A 20,658-nucleotide genomic window follows, 5' to 3' on the forward strand; every position below is an offset into this window, starting at 1 on the left:
ATTAGGATAATCCAGGGTTGTGGGGGGTCTGTTTGTAAATTTCAAACCCACAAGGGTAAACAAAAAAATGGATAAGATGGTTTTTAAGGAATGTTGCCTGCCATTCAGATAGGCTTTTGGTGTCCCCCCAAATCATTTTTAAGGCACTTTGCTTTCCTCTAGGCTACTTCAGTTTTGCTTTTGTTTTATTTAATCACTTTTCCTAGTTTCCTCCTCCTATGTCATGTACTTGTCTAGTGCATTTATCTCACTGGTAAACTACTGAAATAAAACTGACAGCAAGTCATGTATGGAAAAAGTAGAGGAATGAAGTTTGATCACTTTATGTATAGAGTGAAACTGGTGCTGATTGTCTAGCAGGGGCATGTGTGTGTGTCTCCAAATCTCTGATTTGCATGCAAATGTGAGTGTATCCTGGCAGATGTCTTGCCTCTTCCATTCACATGAAGGAATTTGAAAAGACAAGGAGTCTTCAGTTTAACAATAGACCTTCAGAAAATGGAATAAAGGCTCAGTGTAAGTTTTTCTGTTTGGGAATTGTATGAATGGCTGTCAGTTTTATCTGAAAGCCAAATTCTTTGATTGTTGTTTGCAATGAAATATTGTAGTCATGACTGCTCCATACCTGTATTCACTAGTTTTGGTAATATTTAAAAGTGTGTGTGGATGAGATGGATGGTAGAGGTAGGGAGGAAAGTATGATTTGCAATTTCAGCAGTAGCTGTTTACTCCTACATATAGATTTTTTTCTGTACCATTATATTTTAAAAAATGCTTCAAGTGACACAATTTTGCCCATTTGTACAACTTTCTAATATTACACATCACAAACTCAGCAGAAGAAAATGCACTAAATCTCACTGGGCTCAAATAATTTAGGGCCAGATCCTGAACTGGTGTAAATTGAATCTAATGGTGTATGCAGATTTGCACCAGCTGAGAATCTGCCCTAATTTTTTTTTTATATGCAAGGCTAAGATTTAAAATATAAAAGTATCACAATCATTCCCATTCCACATCATTGTGGCTTAATGTAACAATGCAGGATGCTGAAAATCAATAACCTGATTCAAATGGCCACAACCAAGGACTTGTCTTCTCCAGTATTAGCTTGATAGACAGCACCCTGTGCACTGTTCACCTCCCAACATCGTGAAGCCCAGTAGGACAAAGGGCTTGCAGCATGAGCTGCACGTGAGTCTGGGTGAATATACCTACTAACATGCCAAGAACCAGTTGCCTCTCCTTTTGTTGGAGTCTCAGGCTGCTCTCAAGAGTAAAAGGGCCCATTCACTGAAAGGGGTTAACCCCTGCCTTCTAAAACCTCATGGAAGGAGGCATCTAAAGAGAGAGAGCGAGAGCGCCATGCATTGTATTAGAGTGTTGGATGTTATGAGGAGGAATACAACACATGTTAGTCTGCTATTTTAGATGTTTCCTTAAGTTATTTAGTGCTGGTTCAATGCATTTTTTCCCACTAGGCAATAGGGAAAAATGTAAAATCAAACTTAAATAAAAAAATGTTATAGTTGAAAGACGATAGACAGGTCACCCAACCAAGCAGTTATCATTTTCGCCTTAAAGCTGCACAGTATTTGCCAAGTCACAAATCCTAGTATTAAAGCTCTTCTGTGAATGTTTGTCCTTTTTCCTTATGAACATTTCTAAATGAGACTATAAACCTTTTATTGTAAAGTAAGTAATTTAGGTGCACATGAAATAATCCTGGAGACATTTAAAATGACCAAAGCCTTACATCAGATGAGATCTCATTGTTATCTTAAGTGTTTTATTTAAATAAAATATTTTTCTTCAAGTCCTATAAATTGGAATTAAAAAAATTTAAGAAAGATAAATTTGGACAGAGAAAAACAAATGAATTCATGGGGCGGGGGAAGCATTCCAGATAATGAAATAGGATTTGTTATACCTGATGAGACTATTGGCCTATGTAATCTGGTATATTGCTTTTGGTAGTGGTAAATATCTGATGCTCCAGAAGAAGTTGACGCCCCCTTCCTTCCATAATGCTGCATGCATATATAGTACCATACCCTGAAAGGAAGAGATTCAGTGTTCAGTGGGTGTTCAGTTTACATTCTGAAGCTTGAGATTTTTTTTCCAAGAGCTGAAAATATCATGGAATTGCCATTTAACAAAAGTATTTGCTTTCACAATTAAAAATTTATCTGAATAGACCTTTATACCATCCTTATAAAATGTACATATCCTAATAACTTTATTGAACTTCAAAAGGATAAGTTACAGTGATGAAACTAAAAGACTGCTTGTACCAATCACTGAGATTATATTGTTTAGAAAGGGAAATAGCTATGTTGCACATTCCATGGCATATACAGTGATCTACTTTAATCAATCTAAAAAATTAGGAAACATGAATTGTGGAAGACTTTTCTGCAATAAGGTAGCAAGTTCACATGGAAAGCAGACAGATTTCTGGGTTTTTTTGTTTGTATGTTTTTTAATTCAGATGATTGCTTTTGAGATATTTAGCAAGATCTTTGGTAGCAAGATCTGTTTTTAAAAAAAGTGTTTAGTCTGTGCATCTTATTCCAGCTCATGGATACAGTACAAGCATTTAACTCAAGAACAGAGCTTTGATTAATATTTAATTATCAGAGGTTATACATGCAAGCAATTGCTAGCAGAATTATTTCAAGGGCACATGTTCTGTTTTCCTGCACTCAAAGCAGCATTCACTAAAGTAATGGACTAACCTCGTTGTTTTCATTTGATGCAATATCAGGGCACTTTGGAGACCAAGAAAAACTTCTCCTTAATTATATTTCTTGTGTTATGCTTTCTCAGTACATCATTATAGCAGCATACTGCACCTGTCAATGAAGGCAACATTTGGAAGCGCTTGACTTTTAGGGGAAACTAGTAAAACACCTTGCATGAATCATAACTCAGGTACAACATTTAAAACTACAGCTTGCATAATTTATTAAAATATTTTTATTGCTATGACTTTGCTGTTAATTTTTGTGACTATCAAGGATGATGCCACCTCCAAACTTATTTAAACAGATTTTAATTCTATTTTAAAATGCCCACTGTTGCACATGGCGACCTTTGTAACAAAGGTCATGGTAAGATTGTTTCTGATGTATCAAAGGTTACTTCTGGGCCTCTAGTTTATTTGCATGATATTAACAAGTAAAACAAGCTCCGCCCCCCCAAGATTTTATTCATCAATATCATTACAGATGTCAACCACAATATTTCAGCATTCCATGGGGTACTTACTCAGGCAAAACTCGCCGTTATGGACCTAATACAAAGCTCATTAAAGTCAATGGAAAAATACTTCCTTTAACCTCAGTGGGATTTGGATTGGGTGCCAACTAGGTAAGGACTACAGGATTGGACTAGGGCATCAGGAAGAGATTAAACCAAAGGGGGGCAGGGTTGAAATCAAGTGATATTTACAAGAAAACATTGCATTTTACAGCATTATTCAAACAAATACAGTATCAAGCAAATTGCAAAAAAATTGGAAATATTTACTGAACAATCATCCTTCAAGAATTAAAAACTATTCTTACTCTGACTTTTATTATGATTTGTATATTATAACTAAAGAGCTGTCTGTTCTTTGAAGCCCTGATTAATATAAGTGAGTTATAATTTTCTGACCCAAGCTATCCCAGTTCACATATATTATTCTTTTGGCAGACATGTGGTCTCCACAGCTGTCCCCTCATTTGTGTATGAAATAGAAACACTGGTGGCACTTGTAGGTTACCATAGTTACATGAACAATACATGTGTGATACTTCATTCTTCCAAGCTAAAGGTTGGCTTTTTTGTTTTGTTTTCTGGCAGACATTTTGTAGGCATAGAACTGAAGAAAATCTATGTAAAGTTTCTGGAAGCATGTAATTCATTTTCCCTTTTTATCTGTTTCCATAATATTAATTCACAGCAGTCTTGTATTTCAAATGATAATCGTGCATCTTCACCTAATTAAAAGCCTCATTCTGCAAGGTGCTGAGTGAGTGTCACAAAGAAGGTGCCAAGCAATTAGCAGAATGAGGCCATTAAATACCATGGCATCTGTAAAGAATATTGAGCTTGTTTCTATACCATAATATATCTTGCAGACCTTGTCTGTCACACTTTGGGTTTTTAATGTTTTGTTCATATTTCTCTGCATAGATGTACACTCTGTGTTAACAAAATATTAGTGTTTGCTTTGATTTATAAAGAAAAGAGGCAGAAAAACACTTATTGAAGGAAATTCCACCATTAGATCTTTTGTACTTGACACAGAATAAATCTCCTAAATAAATATGCCTTTAGGAAAAAGTAAACACAGGAGTTGTAGCTAAGAAAAGTGTTCCTACAAGTGGCTTTGGCCTGGCCTACACTAAAAAGTTAGGGTGACCTAGTTACATTGCTTAAGGCTGTGAAAAATCCACACCTATGAATGAAATAGTTAAGCTGACTTCCGTATAGACAGTGCGAGGTCAACAGAAGTTGCATCAAACAAGCTACTGCCTCTCATAGAAGTGGATTGCCTGTGCCAAGGGGAGAACCTGCTGTAGCATTTCAAATGTAAACAAGCCTATAGTCTCAACACCTAGAAAATTACAACAAAATAGGGGGAAAACGCATGGCAATAAAAAAACAAAACCCCTAATCTACATTAAACCAATATTGTCATATCACAATACTAATAAGTGTTGTGCTTCCCAAAAGATTGGTCTCCTATTCTGAAAAGCTAATAAGAGAATTAAGAGACTAATTTTTAATGCAGAATAGACCAATGAACATCTGATTTTGAAAGACACTAACTTTGTCTTGTATTCTTTGTGGTTATAACTGACTGAGCTGTTATCTTTTAATATATTGAAAGCAGGCAGTCAATAATGGAGCATACCTTTTCTTAAGCTATACCTAAACAAAAAAAATTAAACTACATTTTCTTATGCGTTGCTTTTTAAAAACAATCACTTTACTACAAATATGTTTACATTGGCCTTTTGTGAAGTTCGATGGCTTCTCTCAATACACTGGGTGAGATTTTCAGAACCGGTCACTGTTGACCTAGCTTTGCTCCTATTGGAGTCAATAGGCGTTCATTGACGTTAGTAGGAGCAGAGTTATGCCAAATGCTCTTGAAAATCCTACTATAAAATGCTCAATATACCTTGGGAAACTTTAACTTGTAATTTGCAAGTTCTCAGTGGAAAATTTCATTTGTCCAAATTCGGTGGTGCAGTTTTCTTTTGATGATGCACACCAGACCTTTGGTCTAGATCTTGCTATTGACTTAAGTGGCAAGAGAACAGAGACCAAACTTTATTTAGAGCACACAGTTTTAAGATAGGCAAAATATACTTGATCTAGAAGGTAGATATAAAGTTTAAAATTACTTTGCCTTTCCTTTAAATACTGGTCTTAAATGTTTAGCAGGACATTGTTTTGAGATGTAATGGCTTCAAACTGTATAGGAGTTATGAAAGTGCCATAGAGATATTCTTGCCTTTATTTTGTACAATAACCTTGATACATAACTCACTTTTCTAAAATGCCAGCCATCATTCTTTTTATGATAGCATAGTTTGATACTTTCTCTGCTGCCTCACAAAGTTTAATACCAAAGGGAAAAAAGACTCACAGGTTTTATTTAGGAATTGTTAGCATCTCATTTCCAGATATTTAATTTAATAAACTCCTGTGAATACATCAATTTATATGGCTGTCACCTTTGATTAGAGACCTGGAGAGAAATTGCTGTTTCTACAGGGAAGCAGGAGATCCCAAGTCAGTTGCTGTACTGGAACTGAAAGTGCATGAAAGTGACAAAATAGGGGCTTTTCTAAGCATAATTTTTTGATTATATGTAAAAAAAAAAATCAGAATAACCTAAAACTTTCACTTCCAAAAGTGCTGGTCCAAATTGTGTTCGTTACATGGCTGCAACTTCCAAAAGGCTTCAACTGGAAGTTGTGCTTGTGTAGTTTAACAGAATAGGGTTCCTTGTGATTAGTAATCTCTTCCACATTACTTGTTTCGTGGATTGTTACATGACTGCTTAAGAAGTGCCATAAGCTAATATTTATCTGTGTATTATAGCAGGAAGTTTAGAACTAAGTATATAGTTTTCAGAGATCGAAATATGACTGACTCCAAAGGTGGACTCTCCCTACCTTTATGCTGCATATTCAAGAATATGAGCTAAGTCGGCCAAATTCATCCCTGAGGAAGCTCTATTCAATTCAAAGAGTGAAGATGCTGGAGTTTCACCAGGGCTGAATTTGGCTCAAGTGACTTTTTAAATAGCTGTGTCTCATGCATATTTCCACATGTCTGGTTCTCTTGATGTTCAGTATTTCCATCGTATTTTATAGGTTAACCAAGAGTTTTTGTTGTAGCGGTTGGACATCTTGATAGACTAATGCAGAGCAGTTTTATGCACGTATCACCAATTCTGTCCCAGATACACAGTTTCTGGGTTTCCTAGAAACTGTGTATGTTCCCTTTCCCCACACTGCTCATGTTCATGGGTTTTTGCTATGACAAATGCAAAGCACAGGTGCCAACTTTCATGTAGTAAATAAGCACCCCGACTTTCACTGTAAACCAGAAATCAAGCTAATCCCATTTCAAGCCAATCCCTAAGAACCCCAGCACTCTGACTAGGTCCCTGCCACAGTGTGCAGTCTGGGACTGTGATGGGCCTGCTGTGCACCCCTGACTCTCTCCGCTCCCCCTTGCCCCTGCTTTCCAGGAGCCAATCAAAAAAAAGAAGCTGCTACTAGCCAACAAGCAACTCTCAAGCCAATTAAGCCAAAAACAAGCCCAATTTCTGCCTTTTTTTTTTCCTGTGGGTTTGGCATGTCTGATGCAAAGTTGACGCAGATACATCTGGTCCCTGCAAGAGTCTGATGGTGAAAAAGCTTCCCCCCACCCGTCCCCCTAATAATCAAATTGGGAAACTGCTCACACCGCCACCATAGGCACTCTAAGATATGGCCTATGTTATCCCACCAGAAGATGTCGATGTTAGCTTGGATCTCCATCTGTATAACAGATCTGTCCCTCTGACTGCAATACTTCAAATGGGGCCACTAATCCCACTTTGTGAGACAAGTTTTAAAACAATTAATGGGGGAAATGGTCTTGCTTAATCTAAATAAAATGTTTACATGGTTTCTCCACCATACTGGAGATCTGCTCAGCTTATGTTCCTTGCATTCAAGCAATGGTCTTACAGTCAGCTGAACTTCAAAATCATTAAGCAAGTTCCGATGCAATCTTTGCAGTTTAGTTTGCTTTCATGAAAAGTTGACATGAGGTGCAATTCGCCACTGACTTTCACTTCAAGAAACCCCACTGAGGTCAGTGGAGTTTCATAGGGTATTCGGCAAAGCAGAATTTGCCCTATAAAGTCTTCCTACTTATAAGCTTAATGTCCTAATCCAGCACCCAGGGAAGACCGTGAAAAGACTCCCATTGATTTCAGAGGGAACTGGATTGGATCCCAAAGCTCTGATTCAGTTTAACTCCTGCACTAGGTTTCCAAGAAGGTTCACAGATTCACTTGTCAGCAACACACTGCAGGATCAGGGCCTAAGAAATTAAACTAGCATAAAAGCACTTTGTTAAACAGGAAGCAGAACGCTTATAAATCAGTATTTTTTTGTAACTTTTGTTTTGTATTTGCAGATAGAATAGTTGTGGTTGTCCAGAATGCAGGATTTTAGATTTTTTTATTATAGAAAGTATACATCAAAGCTGTCAAATGTTGTTGACAATACGTGTAGTCTATCACAGATACAATAATTCCTATATTTTCTGTGAGTTTTTTATGGATCACTTTATTAAGCAACACCGAAAATACCTAGTAAATGCACACCTTGCTAATGCACATATTAGTATGAAGATCATTTATTCTGATAGGCGCTTCATCAAATTTAAATTATAGATGATCACTAATTAGAAACTGATTAAGTATTGACATTTAAAAAACCGGCCATCCTTCTAATCCTAGATATTGCTATGAATTGCAGAAGGTAGTTGTAGATCCTGATTTCCCCTGTGGGTAAACAAAGCTGCTAAGTGAACTGTTTTCAAGAACCAAAAAAAAAAGTTTGCCAAGAAGTGATGACGTAACGTCTTAAAACAACTTCATTACAGTACAAGATACCTTGTGCACTCAGACAAACGGTCTTTATAAATTAGTGGACAAATACATTTATATACAAAACATTTCAATGTCTGGATAAATCGTATCAATTAGGTGAAGTCTTTACATTCTGAGTTTAATTAAAAAAAAAGCATCAACAGTTTAAAATCTTTACTGCAAAGTATAAATTGCTATTTCTGTCAATTCCAACAGTTATTGCTCATCCTATATATTTCTCAGAATTTTAAATAAGCAATTATATTTATGGGAAACTTGCTGACTTGAAAATGACAAACCTGAGGAGCAACATTTGGGAATAGTTTCTATGTCCTTTTTAAGTACGTGTATGTAATATGATATACAAATTCCCCTACTCTCTGTAGGTCTGTCTTCAGATTATGAACTACTCAGAACAAGGATCATGCTTTCTTTTCGGTATGGAAAACACATTGCTTTGCAAATTTTGGGTGCTACTAGAGATGCAGTATGATAAATATTTGCTTGATGTTTTCTCAGTTTTCAGTTGAGATGGACTTTAATCTTTTAGATGACAACTGTATGTTACCAGCCATTCCCCCTGCTCCCCACACACACGATACCAGTTAAATTATTGGTGGAATTAAATAGTGATGGGAAATCTCAAAAAAAAAAAAAAAAACTAACCACCACTCTTTTTAAGTAAGGTACTGTGTTTAGTTTAAAGTGTTATATTACCAACAGTGAAAGAAGAACCAGGAGGTTCTCCGGGGAAAAAAAGCTTATGCAGAAAACTACATGTAGAAAACTATTCAGAAGAGAAGTGTCCTAAGACGCTAGTAAAATAGGAAGTGAAACTATGGTACCCATTAACTTGATGAGAAGTTATTTTCACTAATATCAACTAAACTTTAATTCAGTCTAGCAACAAAAACAAATCAGAGGCTGCTTAATGGAATTGCTTCTATGCTACCTTGACTTGGTTAGGTTCCAAATCCTGTGGCTTGGTGTTAACAGCCTATATATTAGATCTTTAAGCACCTACCATGATTCATCTATTTATTTTCTTTTGGGTGTGTTCACACTATTGAATGAGCCGTCAAAAGCCTCCATACCAGCCAATTCAATACACTGTTTTATTAACCTACATCTATAACAAAACACTATGTAATATGGGACCTGATCCTGTATTCCTTGCATTCACACAATTGCCAGTGAAGTCAGTACGAATGCAGGATGAACCCCCTGCAATATGTTAATACATAAGTTGCACAGAAAGAGATATACTGTAAAAGTAAAGCTTTTGACTTTATTTAATGTTTAATCTCTGTGGTAATTAAAGTAATTATTTTAGTAGAGCCCTATAAAGAAAAATAAATAAAATTACCAAAAAGTGCAATACAACAACAACAAGGCTCTGTCCCTCCTTTTTTACTTGTTTGTTGGTACAGAATCTAGGCTATAAAAGTAAATGAACTGTTTGCTTGTTATTATCGCAAAGCTTATGTGCTTCCTATAGCCATTGCCATTATGATGTCAATCTTATAAATTCACACTTAGAAACTGGCTCATTGATTTTTATTTTTTTGGCAACTTTTTCTAGCAAAGATTTCCTGGATACCACTCAGTGTGGTACTAACCACCTGCAGACTGGGTCTGCCCAAGCAGATGGGGAACCCAGATAAGTCACAAAATGAAGCCTCCGCTAGAGCTGTGTTGGAAGCAAAATAATCACACTGGCAGGGAACCAGAGGGGGAAAGAGAGGGAAAAGCTCTTGTCTCTGGCTTAATGAAATGCATGTGCAGTTCAGGCACACACATTTTTCTGTTGTTGAAGGCATTTCTCACATATACCATATTTTTATTACTATTTCTACCAGTAAAACTATCACTCATCAGATAAACTAGGCAAGGTCATGACATTCTTTTCCAGCACTCCCTCCCAGCTCCCTAGTTCTCCTTTTTTTTTTTTTTTGGGGGAGGCCACTGATCCTCTTTGTGCATCCTTTCAGGTAATGAGCTGTCTAGGCTACCATTCAAAACCCAGTAATCTTACATTCAAATCTCCATGACCAGCCTTGCATGAAATAGATAAACACATAGAGGCATAATGGACCCTAAAGTCATTTTGGGATATTCTGTTTGGTAGAGGACAGTGCCTAGCTGCTTTCTCTGCTGGGACTGTTGAGAATAACTTGTCACAAAAATCCAAATTTAGGTGACTTTCTGCAAAATGTGGGCTTTGTTTTCTTCTCTCCAGTGAAAATAAGTCAAGCAGTTTCACCCATCTCCTGCCTGGGTAGACTGTGAGGAGGGATGGATGAGAGCAAGTCAAACTCAGTGACTTTAGGAAGTCTCTTCTTCCCTTCCCCTGGTATGTCCCCCCACCCCCCTATCATTGCTGCCCTCCAGCAGGGGCCAGCGGTTGGGGAGTTTGCAGCACCACCAGCCCCTGCTGGCTCAGGGAACAGGAGTCACAGTTAAACTGCTGACTATGGTTCTTATCCTTGTCATCCTCTCCACTAGGATCTATTCATCATCACGTTTTTAAGGTGGCAACCACTATAATATAATTATATTTTTCTAACAGTAGTACCTTGAAACCACAACTGAAATTAGGCCGCACTATGCTAGGAACTGTACAGACTCCTTAAGAGGCAGACCTTGCCTCTCTGAGATAAGTGTGTAAGCCTCTAATCTTTAGAGCCCTGCGCGGATATGTGATGTGCAATATGCAAACATAATCCGTGAATATCTGCAGATTTGGCTTAACTGATCTTCCACTGAACAACATGTAAGCAGAGCGCTGCACCCACCCAGAGCCTCGTTGACTTGACTGGGACCTCTGCACATAGCCACTTACAGGAAAGAATACACAAAAATAACAGATGAGGCAATATTATATCCACATTTTATGGATGGAAAACTGAGGCTTGGAAAAATGAAGTGATTTGCACACCCCATGGGAAGTCTGTGGAAAAGTTGGAACTTGAACTCCACTGTTCAGAGTCCCAATTCAGCACCTTAACCATCTTTCTTTTCAATCTTCAATGAATCTTATCAACAAAGAAAATGGAAAACCTGGAGTGAGGAAAAAAATTCAATTCGGAAGCCAGGTGGATGCAATCAGACAGTTTATCACCCAGAAGAGTTTTGCTGGTTAGGACTTTGCAGATGCTAGTGCAGAGTAAAAGAAATCTCATCCTCCGTTGTAACTACAGCATAGCGGGGACACAAGACCTCAGCTGTGCAGTCAATAAGACTCAGAGCAGTAGCTCTCTGCAAACAGTGCTTCTGCCTCCTTTTTTACTCAACAAGCAAAGCAAGTGTTATTGAGTAAAGGGAACAAGTCTAGTGTTAATGGTTCCACCTTGCACATGATATATGAATACACAAAGCAGAAGGGGGAGGATTACATTGTTCAGGGTATTTCAACCATGCAGAAGAGTCTGAATGAATAGAAAGTATACCAAGTCCACAAACTGAATCACTTCCATCCCTCTGCAGCATGTTGCTCTGCATCATCAGCTGCAGCAACTTTGGGCTATATTCCTTAGTGCAGATCTGCAGGTGTAGTAATGGCTAGAGAAAGGGGCAAGACCTGTTTAAACCTAGATACCAGGATTGTCTTGACATGAGCACACAGGACCATTTCTTAATGAGCAAAGTGTAGGTTCCAACATGTCAGACTTGGTGAAATTTACTCCCTAGAAGAGGGACTGTGCCCTAAATAAGGGGTAATGAAATTGTAAAATACAAGCAAGATGACTGGGTTACTGGCTTAGTGGATCTGGGGGAAGCAGTAGATATAATATCTTGATTTTAGTAAGGCTTTTCACACAATCCCACATAACATTCTCATAAGCAAGCTAGGGAATTGTGGCCTAGATGAAATTAATATAAAGTGGGTAAAAGACTGTACTCAGAGTAGTTATCAATCGTTTGATGTCAAACTGGGAGGGCATATCTAGTGGCATCCCTCAGGGATCAGTCCTGGGTCGGGTACTAGTCAATATTTTCATTAATGACTTGCGTAATGGAGTACACAGTATGTTTATAAAACTTGCAGTTGACACCCAGCTGGGAAGGGTTGCAAGCAGTTTGGAGGGCAGGATTAGAATTCAAAATGACCTTGACAAATTGATCTGAATTCAACAAGATGAAATACAGTAAAGATAAATGCTAAATACTTCACTTAGGAAGGGAAAAGTCAAATGCACAACTACAAAATGGGGAATAACTGGCTAGGTGGTACTAGTGCTGAAAAGGACCTGAGGGTTATAGTGGATCACAAAATTACTGAGAATCAAGAATGTGATGTACTTGCAAAAAAGGCTATCATCATTCTGGGGCACATTAACAGTAGGGTTGTATGTAAGACATGGGAGGTAATTATCCTGCTCTACTCAGCACTGGTGAGGCTGCAGCTAGAGTACTGTGTACAATTCTGGAAGCCACACTTTAAGAAAGAAGAGGACAAATTGGAAAGAGTTCAGAGGAGAACAACAAAAATGATGAACACCTGACCTATAAGGAAAGGTTTAAAAAACTGGACATGTTTAGTCTTGAGAAAACAAGACTGCGGGGGACCTGATAGCCCCTAACATATTTGAAGACTATTATAAAAAGGACAGGGATCAGTTGTTCTGCAGATCCTCTGAAGCTGTAGGACAAGAAGTAATGGGCTTTATCTGCAGCAAGCAAGATTTAGGTTCGATATTAGGAAAAACTTCCTAAATATAAAGGTAGTTAAACTCTGGAATAGGGTTCCAAGGGAGGTTTTTAATCCACATTACTGGAAGTTTTTAAAAACCGGTTGGACAAACATCGGTCAGGGATGGTCTAAGTTTGCTTGGTCCTGCCACAGCGCAGGGGGCTGGATTTGTTGACTTCTCAAACTCCCTTCCAGTCCTACATTCCTTTGATTTTTATACTCACAGCTACAGCTCCCATGGGAATGTCTGCCCTCGGATTCTTACTATCCAGACCTCAAGACAACAGCCTCACCTGCTCATCCCAAGAGCTGTACACTACAGCCTTCTCTGTTCCCAGCAGACACTTGAATTGAGAGGAAAAGGGTGGGTTTTGAAGTTAGATCCAGACTGAGTGGTGAGTGGCAGGGCCTGAGGCACAGTACTCAGTAAGTTAGGGAGCGAAGCAGTAGCCAGGCAGGTGGGGCTCCACCCCTTTGTCTTGCACAGTGTAACAGCAATACTCGATTCCTGGCAGTAAATGGTCGTTACTTTCCATATTAAAGGACTGTCTCCAGTCTGGTATTGGGGCTTCAGAGGGCCAAATCAGAAGCTGTGCTGTGGAGCTGCACCATGAGAGTTTGAGGTGCTCATCACCTCTCTCAATTTGGACTAGAGTGGTCCAAATGCAGAAAAAATTATCTTCCTCCCCATTCAGGTGGAGTGTTGCAGCCCATTGGGCTCTGACATTTGCATCCCTCCTCCTCAGAGGAGAATTCACCCTTCATGTCTCCAAAGAGTTCTCAGGAGATTGTGAACAAAATAACCAGAACTATTTTATTGGCTCTTTGAAAACCTCATTTATGCAGAGAATTTTCCAAGAGATTTTAGTCCATTCATCTTCTAATCACCTGGAATAAGGGTATTAACCTTAGCTTTGATCCTTTGCCAGTGAGTTCAGCGGGAGGATTGATTTCAGTGAGAACAGGATCAGGCTCCCATAAGCAGAACACTAATAGGACTGTGGGCAACAAAAGCACAATGCACATTTTCCCAGTGCTTATCCTTTTCCTTTACCATCGATCAGAATGAATGTAACCGGTGCATAGCCACTCAGGACATTGGGCTTCAAATTTAGGAATATCACTACTATACAAATGTATTTTGCCTTGCAGGTTTACATGGCTTTGGAGTATTTGAGGGGGGGTTTTCTTTCCTTTTTTGAAAAAAACAAACAGACTACTAGTGCATATAATTTGACAACCCACTGTTTGAAAGCACTTATTATTCTTGATGGTTCTAATATGACTTGTTAATGCTAATTTGCCAGATATTTTCAAATGGAAGACGACAGAGAGGCACTGTTGCAATTCCATGCTTGAGTTGGTGGCCCATCAATATACAGTAGCTAAATTCTGCACAGCACCTACCACTATGCTTCTACTGAGCATATGAATGAGAAGAATCTGTCTCCCGTGAATGTACTTCAAGATTTTAATGAAAAGTACTGTATCTGATGTGAAGGCTAAAAACCAGCCACAATAAAAAATACTCAAAAGTGGTGTTGGATTTAATATTAATATGCATATTAGGAACAGGGCAATCTTTGCATTTCTTCTGCTGAGATAAAGAATCTAGTATTTTTGGAATAACAGATGTAATTTGCTAAAGGTGTTTTTTTACAGCAAATCAGCTTCTTTAGAGTATGAAAAGTATGAACACTTAAGCTTTTCCTGCAAACATACAAAAATGAAACATTAATTTTATTCTTATGGGCTGTGTCTGAAAAAACAATAAAATGCGGTAATTTAAAAAGCAGGCATTATTTGGAAAGAGGTGTTTTTATACCTTAAACATCTTTTGGGATTAAGCTTCCTACAGTTTTCATCCTATTAATTCATGCTTTTTACACTCTTGTTTATTCCTTTGCTTTTATTAGCAAGCTCACATTCAGATTTAAGAGCTACAGTATGCTCTTAACAAATTATGACTGTTGCTTCCCTTATTTTAAGCTTGACATTTTCTTAAACTTATACATATAAATCTTATGAACAGTTCTTTTCCCCAGTCCTGTTTGAAATATTTAATAATCCTTTTTATATTAAGCTTTTTTAAACAAGAATACTTTTGTGGCATTTTTGGACAATCTTTTGAGTAGTCAGGACTCCATTTTAACATGATACTTAGAAAATGTGCCCTTTTAATAAACTAGCCATAAACATCCTGGTTGCTTATATAGTTTAAGACTTTGATCCAATTGTTGCCTATTCAGAGTCCCTTCGACTTTTGTGAGATGTAAAGGTCATACTTTTGGAAATCCCTTCCAGATTGGAGCCTAATTATGGCAGTATAAAATTTAGGCTCAGATTTTTTTTAAACTGTGCACCCAAGTCCTGTGATTCTGCATCTACCATTGGTAACTACACAAACAAGTCACTGCTTGGATGTCTATGCAGACCTTGCATACTCAAAACAAGGTTGTCTTAATTAGCAACATGTCATTATCTTTTCTCCAAAAATGGCAACAGTTGTTTAAAAAGACAAGGATTGATTCCAGTCTCACTCCAATGGAAATCAAAAATGTCAGCTGAAGCCAATGGAGTTAAACTATTGAAAAGTAACGAATAGAGAATCAGGCCTACAATTTGCAGATAAGGTCACTTAAAAGATACATGGCAACAATCTTGCAATATTTCTAGGGAATGACCACTTAGCACCTATTCACACTGTGTCATGGTGCTGCGATCCCTCCTCCCGACCAAAAAACACCTTGTGAATTCCAAAAGTTTTTACTCCTGGGGAAATTCTGCACCACTGCGCAATGAAGAATTTTGCAGAAATTAACATTGTGCATGCAGAATTTCTTTTCCCCCACAGAAATGGGCTGCAGTGCTGCTAGTCACCACTAGGGGCTACTGGACCCCCCCAGAGCCCAGCTCGCACGGAGAAGGCACTGCTGGGGATGGGGAGGGAGAGGGAGCTAGAGGGTTCCTGACAGCTGCAGTTCCAGCATGCCCTGAGGGAAGGAGAGGGCTGTAGCCAGGAAACTCTGTGCAAGCCTGGGACAGAGCATCAGGTTGTTTCTCCCTCTGGCTCCCTCGGCTCTGGGGGAGAAAGGGAGTGGATGTCTGGGCTGGGCTGTGTTCAGGGTGTGTGTGTGTGTGTGTGTGAAGGGGGAAGAGAAATAGGAAGTGGGTTGTCATAGGGGTTTCTTGATCACTCTACTCCTGGGGGAATTTTTATCTGTGTTTGTATTGTTACAGACATACTTGTTGATAGGTATTTTGAAATAAATTACCAAATAATTGAAACTAGTGTGACTATGTAGTGTTATTTTGACCGATAAAATTTGCAGAATTTTAAAATATTGTGCACAGAATTTTTAATTTTTTGGTGCAGAATGTCTACTCCTGGGAAGCAGTCTTGTATATTTAAAGTGGAAGCAGACAAAGATGATGCTGCCAGAGTTGCTAAACTTTCTTGATTGCAATTTCAAATTAGTCAGATTCAGTTTGCCTTAGCCCATATGGCAGCTTGGTCCTGTGCTTTTGTATCAGAGCCTTAAAGATACCCAATCTTTTCCTTGTTACACACCCCACTTTTGATCCCCCAGCGTTACCCGCCATCTCAGTGCCACTGCATAGTGGCCATGACTAGTTGCTGTTGAATAATACAAAACCTATCTAGGTTTAACAAGCTGTTTCTGCAAAATTCCTTGCCATGCTAACGTGCATCTCCCAGATTCCAGTGTACAATTGAGTAATTCAGTTATTTTATACCTAGTAAATTGATGTTTAAAGTCACTGGTCACATGTGGCAGTGTCATGTAACATGTCTCTTCTAAATGAACTTAATTAATGTAGTACTCGTCAGTCCAGGACAAGTTTTCTAGCACTGATTGCTATACTGAGAATGTACCAGACAAAAGGAAAGATAAATCAGTTACCACAATTCATTAATGCAGCATTTAGACAATTTTCTGAAAGACTGACTGCATGAGTTAGACTAACCCCCAGGCAAGTTTAATTTATGCAGCTGCTAACACAATCATACACTGACTTAGCTGCAATACACAGAGACTTTTTGTAAGGACAAACTATTGTTGCAGAAATTCTTCAAGCTCTTAGCAATAATAGTCTACCCTTTAACAGCAAACACTCAAACCTATTAGTGCCAGGTGACTTTTTCTGTGTGAAGGTGCTTTGGTTTTTACCTTTCAATTTATATTTGCTGGGACAAATGAAAGATAAACGGCACCCTTCATTAAAAGGCTTCTTTTTTTCTCTTAGGAGGGAAATTTTTAATACCTGTGGCTTGGTAGCTGGCAATAGCAGTTAATTTTTTTTTAATTCTTTGTCATTATACCAACCTCTTCGTACACATTTTGTATATACTGCTCTTTTGTTGACTTAAATGCGCACACACACATCACTTGCACAGCTAAATAGTTTCCAAGGCCAGTCAGTTACTGTGTGTGCTATCACCTCAGACATCTTTGCAGCCGGTAGCAGAACTAAATTTCAGGATCTTTTGCTCCTCCCACAAAATAACCAACACCTATATAGGCCCTACCATTGCAATCTCTGTTCCCTTATTAGTATTAGGGCTTTTATACTCTGCAGGACACTACTATAGGGCAATATATTCACTATCTGAGCAGTTTCCACATTCCATCCTGACTGGGCAATAAATGACACACACACACACACACACACAAACTAGTACATTGAACCCAAATTAAGTCTCTCCAAGGTACCTTATATAGTACAATGTAATAATGGGAATGCTTCCCCTGCACTACAGTTTGCTAGCCCTGCTCAGAGGCCAGTTTTGGAATTGCTTATTGATACACAAACATGAGCTTTTAGGCACCTGGGTACTGATGCTTCCACGCAGAGCAGCTCTGCTTCCCATAATAAAATCATTCCTACCTAAACCTATCATGCAGCAGATCAGTTCCCCCCCTTCCCTTGAAAACCCTGCAAAGTGCCCTTTGTGATTATGGAGTGGCAGGAGCATTGGACAGCTGTATGGTCTTATTTATTTATTTATTAAAAACATTGAGAGGGGAAGGTGGAAGTATGGTGAAAGAGACTGAAAACTATTCGACTATCCACAAGGCCTACTCCTATTTTTGTGTTTTCCCTTCCCTGGGACCACCAGTTGTATAATAAATACTGCAGGGCTTTCAAAATTAAAACGTTTTAGACAACTCTGATAGCGGGGGAAGTACTGTATACAGCATGCAGCTACTGAGAAAAATCCTAGGTGTTGGGTTGTTTTTATTTTTTTTTTAAAGTCACACAATATTGGCCTAACCTGGCAAAATGCTTAGCCCATCCTAGTTACCACTGACAACCAGTGGTTAAGATAGGGGGTAGTACAGAAGAGCTCAGCTCCGCTTTCTGACAGCTGTCAGGAATGGCTCCCCATCCACTTTCCATCTATTTTAACAATTGCCCTCTGCCTAATGAAGTTCAGTTGAGGATGCTCTCCACCTGCAAAAAGACACTCACTGTGTTTCATATTCAGCCCTAACTGAAGACAGTTCTTGGCCTCACTTATGTTGAACAGAATATTTCAAGTGGTGTCTTCACTATTATTGTTTTCCTAACTTGGTTTCTCTTCCAGCATATCCATTTTCAAATGAGAGTTCTCTAGGTATGTTGTCTCCATGTTTTCATGGGGGAGACTTAAGTGATGAATCTGCCAGTTCCTTCCAAGTTTGACAATGCACTTTTGAAAATCAAGAGAGGACTAACATTAAGCAGGCTTTGCCTTCAGCTGAATACTTTTTGTTCTGATTTCTTAGGACTGTGCACATAATAGATTATTTTCTTATGAGAAATTTAAATGTAATATTCCTGAAAATCACCCCCTGGAATCTCTCCTTCCATTTGGCCATTTATAACAAACTTCCTTCTTGCAGCTTTTGAGTGCCTTGCAGAATTATGCTACTTCCAACAGGTAGTCTAAAATTGGCATTAGTTGCCTTCATCACTTGCACTAGAGAAGGAATCTCTTGTTTCATTTTATTTTCTTCGTTTTTTTCCAAACTTATTTTTTTCTATTATGGTTGGAAACACCATAGCTAGCAAAAAATAAAAAGGGGAAGGGGATGGGTTTACACCTTATTCTGAAGGGAGGGAATTCACCTCCAAGGTGACTCCAGCTCCTACTCAGAGTGAGATGAGTGGGAGCAGGATTTTCAAAAGCACCTAATTAACATGCACAAGTCCCACTGAAAATCAGTCACATACGTACATAATTCTGTAGCGTATAGCACCATAGAGTCCCATCACAATGAACAGCAAACACATAAGTTACTGGCCAGCAATCTTCCTCCATGTTTTGTGGTCTTCACATAGCCTTGAAGCATGCCACACTGCATTCCCATCCAGTCAGCTACACCTGAACCACACTCACCACTGCCTCTGCCCCTGGCACCAGTCCTTGCACAACTTGCTTCAGCAATCTTCCTCTCAACCCACATGTCCCACAAAATCAAGTTTTCTTTCTCTCATCTTGATGTCTGGTATCACTCCAGTTAGGCTGTAAGTTCAAGCAATTACCTCTGCGTTAGTCGTGTGCAACATATAACTAACACTCAGCAATTGCATTTCAGTTCAAGGCTCTTAATGTCTTCTTTCTTTAGTGTTCATGTCTCGCGTGCATATAGCAAGACACTGAAGACAAGAGACTGCAGCAATTTCATTTTATACTTCATGGCAACACCTTTTGCTTCACCAAATATGTCACTAGAGTAGCAGGCACAAGTCCAATTCTATATCAGATCTTTAAGTGATGTTTAGCATCCCTTGTAGTTATACAACCCAGGTATTTGAAGTGCTCAATGCCTTCTCAGATTTAGGTAGAAATATCTTTGCCTTTTTGTCAGCCTGAGATGTCACCATTGTCTTTAAAAAGACAAGGTGGATGAGATCTTTTATTGGATCAACTTCTGCTGGTGAAAGACAAGCTTTTGAGCTCCACAGAGCTCTTCAGGTCAGGTCAGGTCAGAGCATCACACTTAAATACAAGGTGGAACAGATTGTTTACCATAAATAGTTAACTCATGCCCTACAGGATCATTCAAGGTTAACTACTTATGCTAAACAATCTGCGTAGTTTAAAATCTTGTTTTTCACCAACAGAAGTCGGTCCAATAAAAGATAAAACCTCACCCACCTTCTCTCTCATATGCTGGGACCAGCATGGCTAAAACAACACTGTCTTTTTGTGGGATAGCCTTAGACCAAAAGTCTCTGCATCTACCACTAATTTTTCAAACTATTTTTGCACTTTTTTTTTCTTGCCACAATCCAGTCAGATCAATATCATCAGGGAAGCCCTGATGACTAATTTTTCCTCCACTAAGGATACACCCTCCTTTAGGTTTCCATCCTAATGGACTTTTTAAAGATTTCTTCAACATCAGTTGAAGAGGGTTAATAATAGCATGCAGCCCTGCCTGACACCTATCCTTAAGTCAAATCCTAGAATATCAGGGTTGGAAGGGATCTCAGGAGGTCATCTAGTCAACTACTTTGCTCATGCCCCATAAAAACCAAAGCAGTTCTGCTTCCTCGGAGATTTTGTATCAACCTTATTATATTTTCACCAACTCCAGCCAACCACAGGATTGCTCAAAGGTTTATGTCATATGCTGTCAAAACGCCTTAGCAGAAGTCACAAAGCCATGGACCATTTTCTCATCATTCCCCAGTGCTTTCTCACACAGCAAATACAGACTGAATATTTGCTCTATACCTTTTGGCAGGGTCTAAATCCAGCTTGTTTTTGCACTTAGGCACAATTCTCTTCCGAGTGATG

The sequence above is a fragment of the Eretmochelys imbricata genome, chromosome 7 (genome assembly GCF_965152235.1).
Source record: "Eretmochelys imbricata isolate rEreImb1 chromosome 7, rEreImb1.hap1, whole genome shotgun sequence".
Taxonomy (NCBI): domain Eukaryota; kingdom Metazoa; phylum Chordata; order Testudines; family Cheloniidae; genus Eretmochelys; species Eretmochelys imbricata.